General features: G+C 54.2%; 1 long non-coding RNA gene across 1 annotated transcript in view; it reads right to left on the bottom strand.

The window, feature by feature from the left end:
- The window catches only part of LOC140843465 (uncharacterized), a 39,594-nt gene extending 31,892 nt beyond the window's left edge, over positions 1-7,702 (bottom strand). The window contains exon 1 of the long non-coding RNA XR_012121285.1: positions 6,933-7,702. This is a non-coding gene — a long non-coding RNA (uncharacterized lncRNA). The remainder of the gene's footprint in view (positions 1-6,932) is intronic.
- Positions 7,703-14,138: the final 6,436 nt, after the last annotated feature.

The raw sequence follows: 14,138 nt of genomic DNA, 5'->3' as shown, positions 1-14,138 counted from the left end.
GAAGTGGTAGAAATAATTTAGACATATGGATAAGAGCCTTCAAAATCAATAGTGATAGAAGAAATGAAACATATGCTGATGCAATCAAACAGAATTGAATTTCATACAAATGTTAGCAAATCTATATCAGATTATCACAGCAAAAACTTCATTTTCATTGATTTATAATGTATTATTATTGTTTCCACCAGACTGCCATAGACAGCCATTTAGCAGCTGCCAAGTGCCTTAAGGGTAAATAAGGGGTACATCCCGGGTGGGGCGGCTCATAGACGCTTAGGAGGCTAATAACTCAGGGGGGCAGGCGCAGCACGGCAGCGCGTCTTCACTTGTTCCTTCGAATCACGTTAGATGATTCTTTGAGACTTTTGGAGAGCATGGGACTGTTAGTTGGGTGTTCACACATGAATGAAGGGGGGAAGAAAGGATTGTAACATAAACATTTAGCGAAAACGCCGCGTGAGCCCATGTGCACCTCACATCCGTATCCATATCCCATCTCTACCTGTGAATGTGAGAACTATCCACACCAATATTGTTTTGGGGACAGCTGATCCTCTGTGCACGGCTTTTTTTTGAGACCCACGCTGTTTAGTGCATGCTCCTCTGCCAGGCGCCTGTCCACGGTCACGCTCCAGTGGAACAAAAGGGCCCTTCCCTTCCAGATGCGGCTTTCCCAAACACCCATGATCACAGGACTGCTTTCTAGCATCATCTGAGCAGTAAGGTCTGCTCTTTTGAAAAGGGATCATGTGAGCAGTTACCTTAGCAAAAATCTATGAGCTTTTTAAAAATAGAAATGGGATTAATAACAATGAGTTAGGTTATTACATTGTTAGTTTATGGCTTTAAGAAATAAACTAGTAATTTGGGTATTGATTGTATTCCTTCACTGAAAGTAAGTTTTTTTAGTGAAAAGTGAACCAAAGTAATTGTGCCTGTGCCTTAAAACGTGATCTTGTTTCACAATCTGTTAGACAATCGGCTTCAAGTTCCATAATTACTACCTAGACAAAAAACCCCAGGTCATTTCATCTCTTTCTGCAATGACCGCATGGACTATGGCAGGCTTGCTAAAGGCTGCTCATTAAGCAGTCGTGATAATCTGCTTGTTATTTCTCATGCGCTATGGAGAGTGGTGGGTCAGACAACCGGGGTAGCAGGAGTAAGCCCCAGCTTTCATCAGGTGCCAGCGCACAGCCCTGCCCCTTTCCTGTCCCCGGCGCTACTGCAGAAGGAGGCGGCGCCCACTGGGTTCTCCCCTGCAGTGGGGTCGGCGTGCGCTGAGACAGGAGTCTCTGCCCGGTGCCGCCTGCATGTGCACAGAGGCACAGTTCTCGGGGTCATCTCGGTGTCAGCTCTGACGGGTCCCAGGGACCTGGTCCTGGCATCACTGTTACATGTGCTCTAGGTGAACGGGGAGCATGAGCAGGAGAAGGTGGGGCTCCGCATAAAATGCCCTGTGGAAACTTCAAGAGCAAATGCTTGGGTGGCCACTTGGCCCTCCTTACAACAGGAAAACATGAATCCACAGGCTGGCTCGCAGCTGTTCGCTCTGAGTTCCTGTGTCTCCAGTGTGGGCCACGGTCCCAGCGGGAGACGGGTGAGGCTTTGGGCCGAGGACAGTACTTTGGCCGTCAGAGGCCCCAAGGTCAAGACCTGGCTTATTGTATTTTGTTTTTAAGCTTAAGGGTGAGATTTACATCCGGTTAAGTGCTCAGATCTTAAGTGATCAGTCTGATAAATTTTCACAGTTTTCTATGAACGACTCAGAACAGAATACAGCATCGCCATCACCCAGCAGTCCTGTGGGCAGCTCTCCAGCACGCGCCCCTGGCCGCTGCTGGCTTCCAGAGCTGTGCTCCTTGCCTTTCCCAAACAGCGCCCAGCAGCCGTCGGCCGTCTTCCTGGCGACACACTATGGCTCAACCGCGTGCTCACGTATGTCAGGGCCGGGCCCCTTGTGTTGCCACGTTAGTTGTCACTTTTTTTCCTTTCTCCTGTGGCCTCTTCTGGGACATGAAGGCTGAGGCGTATTTAAGGAATGGGATGGTTACAGGGTAAACAAAGGGATTTTACCACTAAAATTCCGACCCCACGGTGGCCAGTGTATCCTAAAGGCTCGGTCCCTCTAAGGTGACTCACCTCAGCGATGCCCCGCGACTCCCTTCCTCTGTCACGTATCTCTAGCGCCGTTGCTCCTGAACGCAAGCTCAGCGTCCACCTGCCTCCGCCGGTACCGGACGGGAGAGGACGTAGAACTCCAGGAAACCCAAGTCCTGGTGCTTTTTTCCCAGAAATTGACACACAGATCCTCAGATTCAGGGGGAAATGCAAGGGACTGAAGAAGCAAAGCAATCTTGGAAAAGAACAAAATTGGAAGATTCGTATTTGCTGATTTGAAAACCTGCTGCAAAGTATAGTGAGACGGACAGTGTGGTTCTGGCACGAAGACAGGTAAACAGACCAGTGGAATAAACTGGAGAGCCCAGAAATACCCCTTGCATATACATATGGCAATTGATTTTTGACAAGGTTGCCAAGAAAATTCAATAAACCATTTCAACAGATGTCGTTGGGACAGTTGAATTTCCATATGCAAAAGAGTGGAGTAAAGCACCTACCTAACACCATACACAAAAATCAAATATATCATAGATTTAAATCCAAGATTTATAATGATAAAACTCTGAGAAGAAAACTGGAGGAAATCATTATAACCTTGGTTTAACCAATGGTTTCTTGGGTTGGACATCAAAAGCACAAAAAACAAAAGAAAAAAATAAATAGATACATTGGACTCTACCCAAATTAAAATTTTTTTCCTGCCAACAATTCCATCAAGAAAGTGAAAGGACATCTCACAGAATAGAAGAAAATATTTGCGAATCATACATCTGATAAGGGACTTCTCTCCGGGATATGCAAAGAACTCTTACAGCTCAGAATAAACAAATAGCCCAATTTAAACATGGGCAAAGGATCTGAATAGACATGCAAGGAACACGTATGAATGGCCAACAGGCGCATTAGAAAATGATCCACATCACCAATCAGGGATCTGCAAATCACAGCCACCAGGTCTCACTGCTCAGAAAGGCAAGTAATAGCAAGTGCTGGTGAAGATGTGGAGGAATTGGGGAAGGTAAAATGTCACAGCTACTGGGCAAAACAGTCCGGATGCCCTCACCAGGCTTAAGCCAAGAGTTGCCATATGACCCAGCGATTCGTTCCTAGCTATGTTCCCCAGAGAAGTGATAACATACATCTTCACAAAAACTATACAGGCTTGTCTGTAGTCCCCAAGACATGGACACATGGGTGTCCTTCTGCTGATGAGTGGTGAACAAGGGAGGGTTACTTGGCAATAAAGGAATGAGGTGCTCATTCCTGTGATAATGAGGATGAATCTTCAAAACTTCATGCGGAGTGAAGAAGCCAGTCCCCAGAGGACACGTGTTGCATGACTCCACGCAGGAGACACATCCCAAACAGGCTCCTACAGGCAGGAAGATGAGTGGTGGCCGGGAGCCGAGGGCTGGGGCACAGTGAGGGATGCTGAATGGGGACCGTGCTTCTTCTTGGAGTGAGGAATATACTAAAGCCATTGAACTGTACACTTCAATGGCTGAATGGGTGAATTTTATGAGGTCTGAGTTATGCCTCAGTAATGTTATACGGAGGGAACTAGGAAGTCAGATCACCCTGTGACCTGCACTTCCAGGATGCTTCCAGATGTTAAAGGGAAACGGTGCTGTGATCCAGCAGGGGTAGCAGGGATTTGGGTAAGGCCACGTGGATTTCGTTACTCCTGGCCTCCTCGGGCTGTTCTGTGGGGACCCCCAGTGGTCTCCAAAGAGGGTCCAGCATGTGTGGTTCACAGCACATGGGGGGAATCAGACAATCCCGAGGGCAGGTGCCTCATGGGACCCTCCTTGGGGACTGTCGGCAGAGTGTTTGGTGTACATATGAGTGAAGAGAAGCCTGGAGTCGTGGTTACTGTCTCATTAGGGTCCGACTGCTTCTCTCTGCCCCTGCTCAGTGTTAACCACTTCCTGAACCTGTTGCTTGCCTGCCGTTTCCCTGTTTCCCCAGACACAGCCTCTGCCTCCCGTTCTTGGTAAGGATCCGGGTCGGGCACTGCTGTAAAGCCAGAACAAGGAAGATGGGTAACAGATTTTCTCAGAAACGTCTTATGAGACAACTGAGCTATAACCTCTCCCCTTCTATTAACTAGCAGGAAAGACAGCACCTTCCTCCTGACCATGTCTGCCCTACCCTAGCATCCCATTCATCCCATACATTGAACAGAGTGTGGTGAGATGCCACGAGGCGAGAGGCCGTGGCTAACCTGTCAGAACCACACGGCTGCAAAACCGTGACATGGAAAGCTGGCCCCTGGAATCTCAGGCACAGGCTTGGTTCTGATTTTCTACTCAAGGGCACGCGTGAGCTGCCTGCGTGGTGGTGGTCTGGGTGGATTGCCCTCGCTGCCGTATTCAGACTGCCAGCATCTGCTGGGCACCTCGGCCCTTCCTGGAACAGATGGCCGTTGAGAAGAATGGACGACTAAGCTTGCTCTGCAGGCTTTGCTCACTAAAAACATGGCAAAAGGCACAGGGAAACCCATGTCTTCAGCGGTTTTCCTGCAACTGCTTTCAGGTGAAGCAATTTTCCCTCCTGGGCAGCACTTCAACATGTGCAGCATGCCGCTCGGTCGCGTAGCACACGTCCCGTGCCCCTCGTGAAGCACGTGGTAAGAGTTCCCTCAGTCCCATCCCTGTAATTCTGTAAACAGAGGCACACGTTAGGCAGATTTAAAAAATGTTTCAAGAATTAAGAAACTGGCATGCCTCGATTTTATTTCTTTGACTTTGGACATTTTTGCTTCTAGAAGTGCATGTAAAGCTTCTAGCAAATTCAGTGGCAGGAACACCAGGTGGGTGTTTGCTGCAGCCAGAGATTCCAGGTTAAATTCCCGCACGGCGCTGGTTCCATCATCCTGATTAGACCTCGTTTTCACTTGTGAAGCAGCATAAATGACAGGCGCCGATTTGGCCGCCGTCCTGTGGCCGCCTGCTCTGCGTGTTCCTGTCTGCTAGCTCTTCCCGGGAGGTCGGGGCCCTGCTCCCTGGGGCACCCCGTGGCTTGCCAGCCACATTCTTCTTCACCAGCCCTGTCACAGGTGAAGTGGATGACCACCTTCACTGTCTACTTCCAGGATCTTTTTATCACCCCCAAATGACCGGTGCCCCTCAGCAGCCAGTCCCCATGCCCCTCTTCCAGCGCAGGCAGCCACTGTGCACTGCCTCCTGTGGAATTCCACACAGAATGGAAACATATAGAAGGTGGCCTTCGTGACCGGCCTCTTTCAGTCGGCACAGTGTTTTCAGGATTTGTCCACGCTGCGGGGTGTGTCTGCACTTCACTCGTTTTGTGGCTGATTGCTATTCCAGTGTGTGGATGGACATGCCTGTCACCCATCAGTGGGGGCATCTGGGCAGTTTCCATGTTCGGGCTGTAATGAAACCCGCTGCTGTGGACAAGTTTCTGTGTGGATGTTGTTTTTCTTTCTTTGGTCACACCTGGAGTGGAACTGCTGAGTCGTAGGTAATTCTAAAAGTTATTTTTCATTTATTATAACTTTAATGGAAGCAGGCATGACAGCAGGTGTACAGAGCAACGTGGCCACAGGTACAGCTGGGTACCTATGCGTTGTGCCCATTTACATTCCCCCTTGACTACGACGAGCTTTCGTCTGGCAGGGCCTGCCGGGGGCGCACAGCTGACCTACTTTTGGAAGCTGCAGCTGCTGCCCGGCAGGCAGTGATCCTGTCAGCCTGGATCTTAGGTCTGTACTCCACCCTCTGGGCCAGAGCCCAACACCCACGGCAGCTCTCAGCTGGGGGTTCCGTTTAAGGGGCCGTCCTAGCGGAAACCCGTCCTCAACCGGCTCACTGCATGGCTCCCTGCGCAGGACTCAGCCACCCTCTCGCTGGAGCCCTCCTGTGGGGCTCTAGGGCCCCGCCTCGTGCCTCAGGCAGGCCTGATGGAACCCCAGGTTGCCCAGCTAAGCGCTCGCTCCTGCAAGCTCCCAGACCCACGCTCCTTTGGGGCAAGTCTGCTTTGCCTTATGCACCCGAGTCCCAGAGGGACGCCTGCAGTACACAGGGCGGGCACTTGGGGTTTACTGAACGAACCACCCATCCTCAAGCTTTTGTATTTGGGGCCCCTAAGGACATCGCAAAACATGTCCCCCTTTACACATTTTTAAGTGAACATCTGAGTTTTTTTCCATCATAAATTTAGCTAGTTGCAAAGATGCATTTCCATTATATTAAAACATACTGGTCATTTAAAATTAAATTTGTACAATATCCTTAATATGTATCATATGGAGTCTAAACACTACAGGATTTGGTACATCCTAATGTCCACTTAGGAATACAGGAAACAGATTCTTCTTTGACAGTTGGAAGTTTAATATTACTTTTTTCCTTTATCCAGTAGGAATTTACCTTAATGTTATATATTATGTTTGAAGTTTTTTGTCCATTATCTTATCAGTTTTCCGTAAGAAAAATATGCATATACTTAAAATAATTTAAAAGATTTAGTATCCATACAGCTCTGACTTCTTTTGGATTTATTGGCATAATTATTATAAGAACAGGGCTGATCAAAACAAAGTAAACAAATTATAAAATATAAGAATTATTTATCATTTATAATAAATATTAATAATTATTAAACATAGTAATCAGAAGGGTATTTATTGAGATGCCCTGACTTTTTCCTATTTAGTTGTGTATTTGTGCATGAATGTTTCACATCGCTACAACAGGCTGCAGTTCTTACTCAAACCTATTCCTGTTTTTATAGGTGTGAATACTGAGAAACTTGTTAAGTTTATAGAAATGGAAGGGACTTACACATTCGATTCTCGAGCTCCTTCCGAGATAGTCGCACGGCTGTCTGTCCGCAGAGGCGTGTCTGATGGACGGTCTGCTCAGGACCCAGGCAGGCCTCCTCCTGCTGCACTGAAGGCGGGGACTTGGAGGCCAGGGCCGGGAACCCCGGGGGCGCGCTCACAAGGCCGAGTCTGGGTGGAAGTGCGGAAGGATGTGGAAGGCACAGGTGTCCACGCAGACCAGGGCCCTGGCGGGAGGTCAGTGCCTGCGGAGTCCCGGCCCCGGGCCGTCCTCTCAGCCTGGCGGGCGGCAGGTTGGCGCCTCCAAGGTGCCAAGGCTCGGAGCCCCGGTAAAGAGGGGCAGGCGGGGACTGGGGTGTCCCGGCGAGTGACCAGAAGTGGGGGCAGGGGGTGCCCCAAGGCAGCGGTGGCCCCTGTGGATGGGAAGCCAGCCCCAAGGCGGTGAGGCCCCGGGGGCGGTGGGCACCCCATCCAGGTGGGCAGAAGGTTCCCGAAGCCCCAAGCGATGCCACGGGCCTGGTGTTCGGGCTTCTGCGGCCGTGGGGTCAGGCTGGGCCCGGGCGGTGCCCAGACCCCAGAAGGCGCGGCGCCAATGCGGCCGCAGGATGAGAGGCCGGGGGTCGGGAGCCCCAGGACCGGCCCCGCGGGTCCCGCAGCTCTTCCCCGGGAACAAGAGGGCGTCGGGGCGCCGTGGGGACGCGCAGGGGCGGAGCCGGCCGGGCGTCGGGCGCAGGCGTTTGGCGCCCGAGGCCGGAGCGGCCGGGGGCTCAGCAGCGCGGCCGGAAGGGGCGGGAGCGCGGCCGCGCCGCGGGGGGAGCCGCCGGGACCGCGCAGGACGCGCAGCGGGCGCGCGCCGCCGGCACCAAAGTGGGCAGTGCGGCTGCGCGCAGCCGGGGACCGGAAGCGCCCGCGGAGGGCACGTGGCCGAGGGCGCGAGGCGTGTGCACAGATGGGGCCTGGCGGGCCGAGCAGGACGGCGGAGCAGGAGGTGTTCCCGGGCCCACCTGGCCGGGAGGGGCTGGGACGCAGGTGGGTGCTGGACACTGGGGCTGCCCCCGAGGGGCTGGGACGCAGGCGGGTGCTGGACACTGGGGCTGCGCCTGAGGGGCGGGAACGCAGGTGGGTGCTGGACACTGGGGCTGCCCCCGAGGGGCTGGGATGCAGGCGGGTGCTGGACACTGGGGCTGCGCCTGAGGGGCGGGAACGCAGGTGGGTGCTGGACACTGGGGCTGCCCCCGAGGGGCTGGGACGCAGGCGGGTGCTGGACACTGGGGCTGCCCCCGAGGGGCTGGGACGCAGGCTGTTCACACGCGCAGGAGCGGATGCCGTCGGACGGTTGCAATTCACGATTGAGAAGGCGGCTCGGCCTTGAGTTTATAGGGCAGAAAAGTCTTAGGAGACTCCGCCCGTCCTGGGAGTGCCAGGCACACCTGCACCACCCACGCCAAGTGGGCCCCTGGGCTTGCTGTCCAGTTAGCGCGTGTGGGGGCTTCTCTGTGGTTCATGTTCACGCACCTGTTCTCGCTTAACTCTGCCCGGCCAGTGTTTGGAGAAGTTTGCGACAAAGGGAGAGATTGGTAGAAGAGCTGCAATTTAACCAGGATCATTCATTAACCAGGATCGCTTATTAACGGGGTGAACAGTGGTGGTTCTCAATTCTCATCATTAAGCTAATTGGCTTGAGAATTCCTTTGCCTAAATTTGGTTTGACTCCCGTGAACTTCTTATCCTGTAAGGCAGAGGTCGGGCAGCCACTCAGTGACGTATTATATTGAAAACTAATTTTCACCGTGATCACAGTTCGCCTCCAAGCGGTGCCAGGTCCTTAGGGTAGCAGGCATAGTGTCTGCCGCGTGCATCACGAAGTGTTTCAGAAATGCCTTTTCTGGGTCGTAGTTATAATCTGGTGGAAATAAGGAAGTCTCTGTTTAGGAGGACTTAACTGCTGCCTGACCAGCTGAATGCCCTTATAACTCTCCGTCCATAGGAATTCTGGAGAGGGTTTGGGGGTTGGACGGAGATGTACTATCCTCTCTATTTTCCTTTAATTTCTCCACCATTTTGGGGGGGGCATGGTAGGTGTTTGCCTTCACCCCAGTGACTCGGAGGCGGCGGGTGGCTGAGAGGAGCTGAGGAGCCGTGGGCGTTGCGGGAGGACAGGTGTTAAAGAGCTCAGGTGTGGCTCAGGTTCCTCTCCTCCCCTGCAGCCCACAGTGCAGACACCGTTTTATTAGAGAAAATGTCAGTTACTTGTCAGGTCAGGTGGAACTTTCCTTTGTTTTACTGTTTATTGCATGACATTGATCCTGATCTGGAAAACCAGGCTTCCTCGGGATTTGGAGACACTTCCATCTAACTTTGCACAGGTTCTGTGCTTGCGATGATACTGTGTTTGCTTGCCAGGTAGGGCAGGGGGGTCACTGTGCTGGAAGACACGCAGGGGCGGTGTTTTGAGGTCAGATTTGGATTTTATTCCCATCGCTTTTGTTTTCATCCCCACTGAGTGGTAGTGGATGAAGAAATCGATTTGAAGTGGCTAAAACCAGATGTTCCTGGACTCATTCCCAGACGAATCATTTAACTTTTCTGTACTTCAGACGGCGCTGTGCTTTCTACCTGCTTCTGGAGCAATTAAGTAGCATTACAGCCCTCATTCACACGGCCCCAAGTGTGGGGGGGACATGTTACTCTACTGAGGCTGAATTTGCCAGCAAATCAAAGCGGACTTCCCCAGAGGACAAATCTTTAAAGAATTAAAAAAAAAGTTAAGGAAATATTGTATTGTACATTACTGATGGAAAGAGTCCTGACATGCATTTTACAGTTCCCTGCCTTTCGAAGGGGAGATGGTGGGAACAATGGGTATTTTAAAGATGAATGCAGCATCATTAGGGATGTTTGACCATGTGGCAACCTTCCCCTGCACATAGCACCCCACCCCTGCCACGCCCTGTCTGCCAGCTTGTCCACAGTAGCTGGGGTGGGTTGGCCACTGATCTTAAAGATGCTTACACTGGCAGGCACCCTCTGGGCCTTGTAGGGGGGGTCCAGAAGCAATGGGTGTGCCCTGGGCCCAATTGCAGACAGTTACCGTGGGCGTTTATGGACCTCATGGGGCTCACATAGATGCCCTTGGCACCTCCACCAGTTGATCTGGGGTCAGTGACCCCCTGCCAGCTGTGCAGCTCACAGGCCATCTACAACACCCTGCATGGCTGCTCCCAGAGGCCAGATGTGGTCACTTCTAAGCCCTCATGATTCTGTGATTCCATAGCTTAAATATCTGTACTGATGAAATTTGGTGCAGGAACAGAGAGAAATTTTGTTTGTATGAAAGCTTAGCTGAAAGCTTTGGAGACTCGAAGTGCTAGAATCGATCTCTGCCGTATCAGGTCTGGCAAGGCAGCTGCAGAGGGTTTGTGAGTCTTAAAGGCAGATGGACGGTGCACAGGAGAATGCGTGTCACCCTGTGCATGTCCTCGGTCTCAGGGCTACCCTGCCACTCCTGAAACGTCTGGGTGGATGTGTGGGTTTTCCATGTGTTCAGCAGGTCTGTGGCGCCAGCCAGGCATCTGTCAGGTCAGGCCAGTTCTGGCACCATCTCCCTGGACTTCACATCAGGGCCGAGAGGGACAGTCTGCACGCCTGCCACTGAGAGCCCAGGTTTTCTTCTGACGGACTGGCCACGGACTGGGGGTTCCCACGCGCCCTCTGGGTGTGGCTATGGAGGGATTCAGGGGTGTTCAGAGGCTGGGATCAGGGAAGAAGGAACACCAAGCCCTCCATGTGGGTTTGCGCCAAATGGTCTTTCCATTCCCATTTCGTGATGTGGGTAAAGATCGAGAGGCCTGGATTCATAACTTCAGATTCAGGGAAGACAGGGAAGAACAAAGCACAGACGAAACGGGATGGAAAGACTTAGGGGCTCCAAGTCCCTGGCTGGTCCCGGGCAGGGCTGCCCCTGTGTGTGCCAGGTGCACAGACTCCGAGGGCCACCACGTCCCACAGCCAGGTGCACCCACCTCCTCCAGCAAGCAGAGACCAGGCAACACAGCCTCCAAGATGGGAGGGACCTGCCAGTGAGGCCAGGGCCCGGACGGAGCTTGCGGGGAGCACCCCAGGGCTGGCACGTGTGGGCCACGAGCTCTCACAGGCCCGCCAGGTACCTGGAGCTTGGAGCCAGGCCACGTGGTGCCGACTATGACCGGGCACCTGGACCATCACAGCTGATCCTGCCACTTCAGAGAGACAGGCCAGTGCCATGCCAGGCTGCAGGTGTGAGCATGGATCCTGTTGTCCCAGAGGGAACTCTGAGCTCACTGCAAGCTGGAAGGGGGAGAGACCCAGGGAAACTCGAGGGTGCTGTCTGTGATTTGGGTCATTGCTGCCTCCATGCACCCTGTTTCTGGGCCGGAGCACCACCCTCACCCATGGCTTTTGGCCCTAATGTGTAGGAAGAATGTTCAGGTAACTGTCCACACAGTCAGATAGATACCAACCTGCCTTGCTGCTGTCATAAGTCAGGACAGGTGTGTGAGCCTGACACCCACTTTAGCCCTGGGCACAGGGTCCTGAGCTGGCTGGTGCCCCCACAAGGCCCGCACCTGCTCTGGTGAGCAGGACAGTTGGGCTCCACAGCTGCTCTGCAGACACAAGCAAAGTCTGCAGAGTAGCTTGGAAATTTACAGACGAGGATGCATGCCGAAGCTCCAGCTGCAAGATCTCCTGGGTTTGTGATGAGTTTGTGATGGGCTGCTTGGGGCGGTGCAGTGTGGATGCTCATGGAGCAGCCCTGGCTTGGTGGTGGGAGTAAGTGGAGCACTAAACAGGTGCAGGTGGTTACATGGAGCGGCTGCCCCGGTGCAGAGACACTCTCCCCGCGCGCGGGCGAGAGACAGCAGTAACCTCAGGCTAAGGGAGGCGGCACAGCTGAGGGGGCTCGGCATGCACATGCCTGCAGGTCCTGGAAACGCTGGCGTTTTGCTTGGAGCGGCTTCGGAGCCTGCCGCCTCTGCCAGGGTGTGTGCCCACCCGGGTGGCACTGGCAGGTCATGGGAGGCTTTGAGGACTTTGGCACAGTGTGGTAGACGCTGTCAGGGCGGTGCACAGCCGCTGGGAAAGGAGAGTGGGTGGAAGATGGGCAGTGACAGGGCTTCGGGCTCAGCCTCCCTGAGAACGGCCCTGCTGCCCAGCAGTTTGGGGACCTTGAGGAAGGAAAGCAGGCGCTAGGGTGAAAACTTGTCCCCTTGAGGCTGGGCAGGCTCCCATGGGGTGCACCTCTGCCCTGGTCCTGCCAGAGAGGCCCCTGAAGGAGCAAGCCAGCCAGGCTCTGGGTGCTGTGAGCCGCACCTGTGGAGAAGTGGGGCTGCCGGTGGGTGGAGAGGCTGGTGCCCTCTGCGTTCTAGCTCCGAAAGGGGCCTTGGCCGGGCGCTGCTCCACCTCCTGTGCCCCTGGGGCTCAACTCTAGGAGAACGGCTGAGCAGCCACGCTGCCCTCCTGTGGGTAGCCTCCGGGCCATCTGTTCTGAAGCCTCCCCATTAGGCCAGAGGCTCTTGGGGCCTCTCTGGGGAGCTGGGGTCCTAACCCTCCTGCTGCCCAAGTCTCTGGGTGTCCGGTGAAGCCACAGACCTCTTTGCAGGAGGAGATTTTAAGATTCACAAAATATGTGGAGGTGTACGGAGGAGCCACACCACTCCTCAACACACTGACCAGAGTGCCAGAACGCCCAGCACAGCAGGTAATGGCCCTTTACAGGCTTTAATCAACGATCATACAACACGATACGGCAGCCGGCTGAGTGGCCGCCTCACCTCAGGCAGCGAGGACCAGTGATGGCACTTCAGGGCACCTGCCACTGCCGCCCGGCTGGGAGGCCAGGGGTGGGAAGGGACCTGCAGTTCTCTTCTGACGGCCACAGGCATGCTCTCTGGTGACAGAGGGACGTTTGAAATCTTGGCTGGAGGCCCATGCCATGGGGCTGAGCTGCCCCTTCTGTGTCTTTTAGGTCATCTGGGAAGCAGACGCCAAAAGCTTTGCTGGGGGGGATACTATGGAAGATGAGGAAGGAGGGTGGGGAGGAGGAGCTGGGCTTTGGTGGAGCCCTGGGGGGCCGGCCATGTGCCGTCCTGCATTGGGCTAGTCTGTCCGGTTCTAGAACACTCCATGCCTGGCCATTGGCTGGGAGCACGACGTCAGTGCGTGTGGGGCATGCGGGCTCCAGGAGGGGAGGGCGGAGGGGGTCTGCCTCCAGGCCCTTGGAGTCTTGGGCCCCAGGCTATGAGCCCTCAGCCCAGGAAAGACAAGAGGCATATTTTTTTAGGCCACTGACCCGCGGCTGCCAGCAGGGATGCCACCTGGTCACTTGTGGGCCCCAGTTTCTCACGTGGGCAGCCTCCACGGTGGACCCAAGCTCCGAGGTGCCTTTTCTCATTTTCTTCTACCAGAAGCGCCCCTGTTTCAGTTGCTTCATTGGGGCTTGGTGTCTGCCTGGGCTCTCAGAGGAACGTGGAGTAACGATTTCTGTGAGATGCCTGTGGTCTTGGAGGACCACCTCCATGGGAGGGTTTGAACTTTAACAGATGGCTCCTGAAGCCATGATTTTTGGAATCTCCAATGAAAGAACTTTGGAAATCATTTGTCCCAGGCAGGGCAAGGCTGCTATAAGAGCACCACACACAGGCCGGCTTACAGACAAGTCAGCCATTGCTCAGCGCGGAGGCTGCACGTCTGAGGTCAGGGAGCCGGTGTGGCCGGGTGTGGGCACTCCTCCAGGACTCGCTGTGTCCTCACAGGGCAGAGGGGGCAAGAGTCTCTCTGGGCCCCTCTTACAGGGCACTGGTCCCACCCGTGGGGCTCCGTCCCCATGACCTGCTGGCTCCCAGAGGTCCCGCCTCCTGATACTGTCACCTTGGGGGTTAGGACTTCAGCATCTGAGTGTTGGGGGCACAGACATCAGACCGTAGCACCAGGTAGCTTTCATGGGAAGGTCATGTGCCTTGTTGACGGTGAGCTGATCCCGGTGTGAGCTGCTGGCTGGCCCTTCTCTGGGCTGTCCTGCTGTGTTCCTACAGGGTGGAGGCATGGGCTGCAGTGAGGGGTGCACGGGGACAAACCCAGAATTGACATGGAAGCTTTCCCTCACGGCACTTCCCTCCCCCTTCAAGAGCCGTGTGGAGAGGGGACCACGCTTTTTTAGGTGGGGAGTAGA

The sequence above is a fragment of the Manis javanica genome, chromosome 9 (genome assembly GCF_040802235.1).
Source record: "Manis javanica isolate MJ-LG chromosome 9, MJ_LKY, whole genome shotgun sequence".
Classification (NCBI taxonomy): domain Eukaryota; kingdom Metazoa; phylum Chordata; class Mammalia; order Pholidota; family Manidae; genus Manis; species Manis javanica.
The sequence above is the reverse complement of the archived record's forward strand: the minus strand, read 5'-3'. Positions and strand labels throughout refer to the sequence as shown.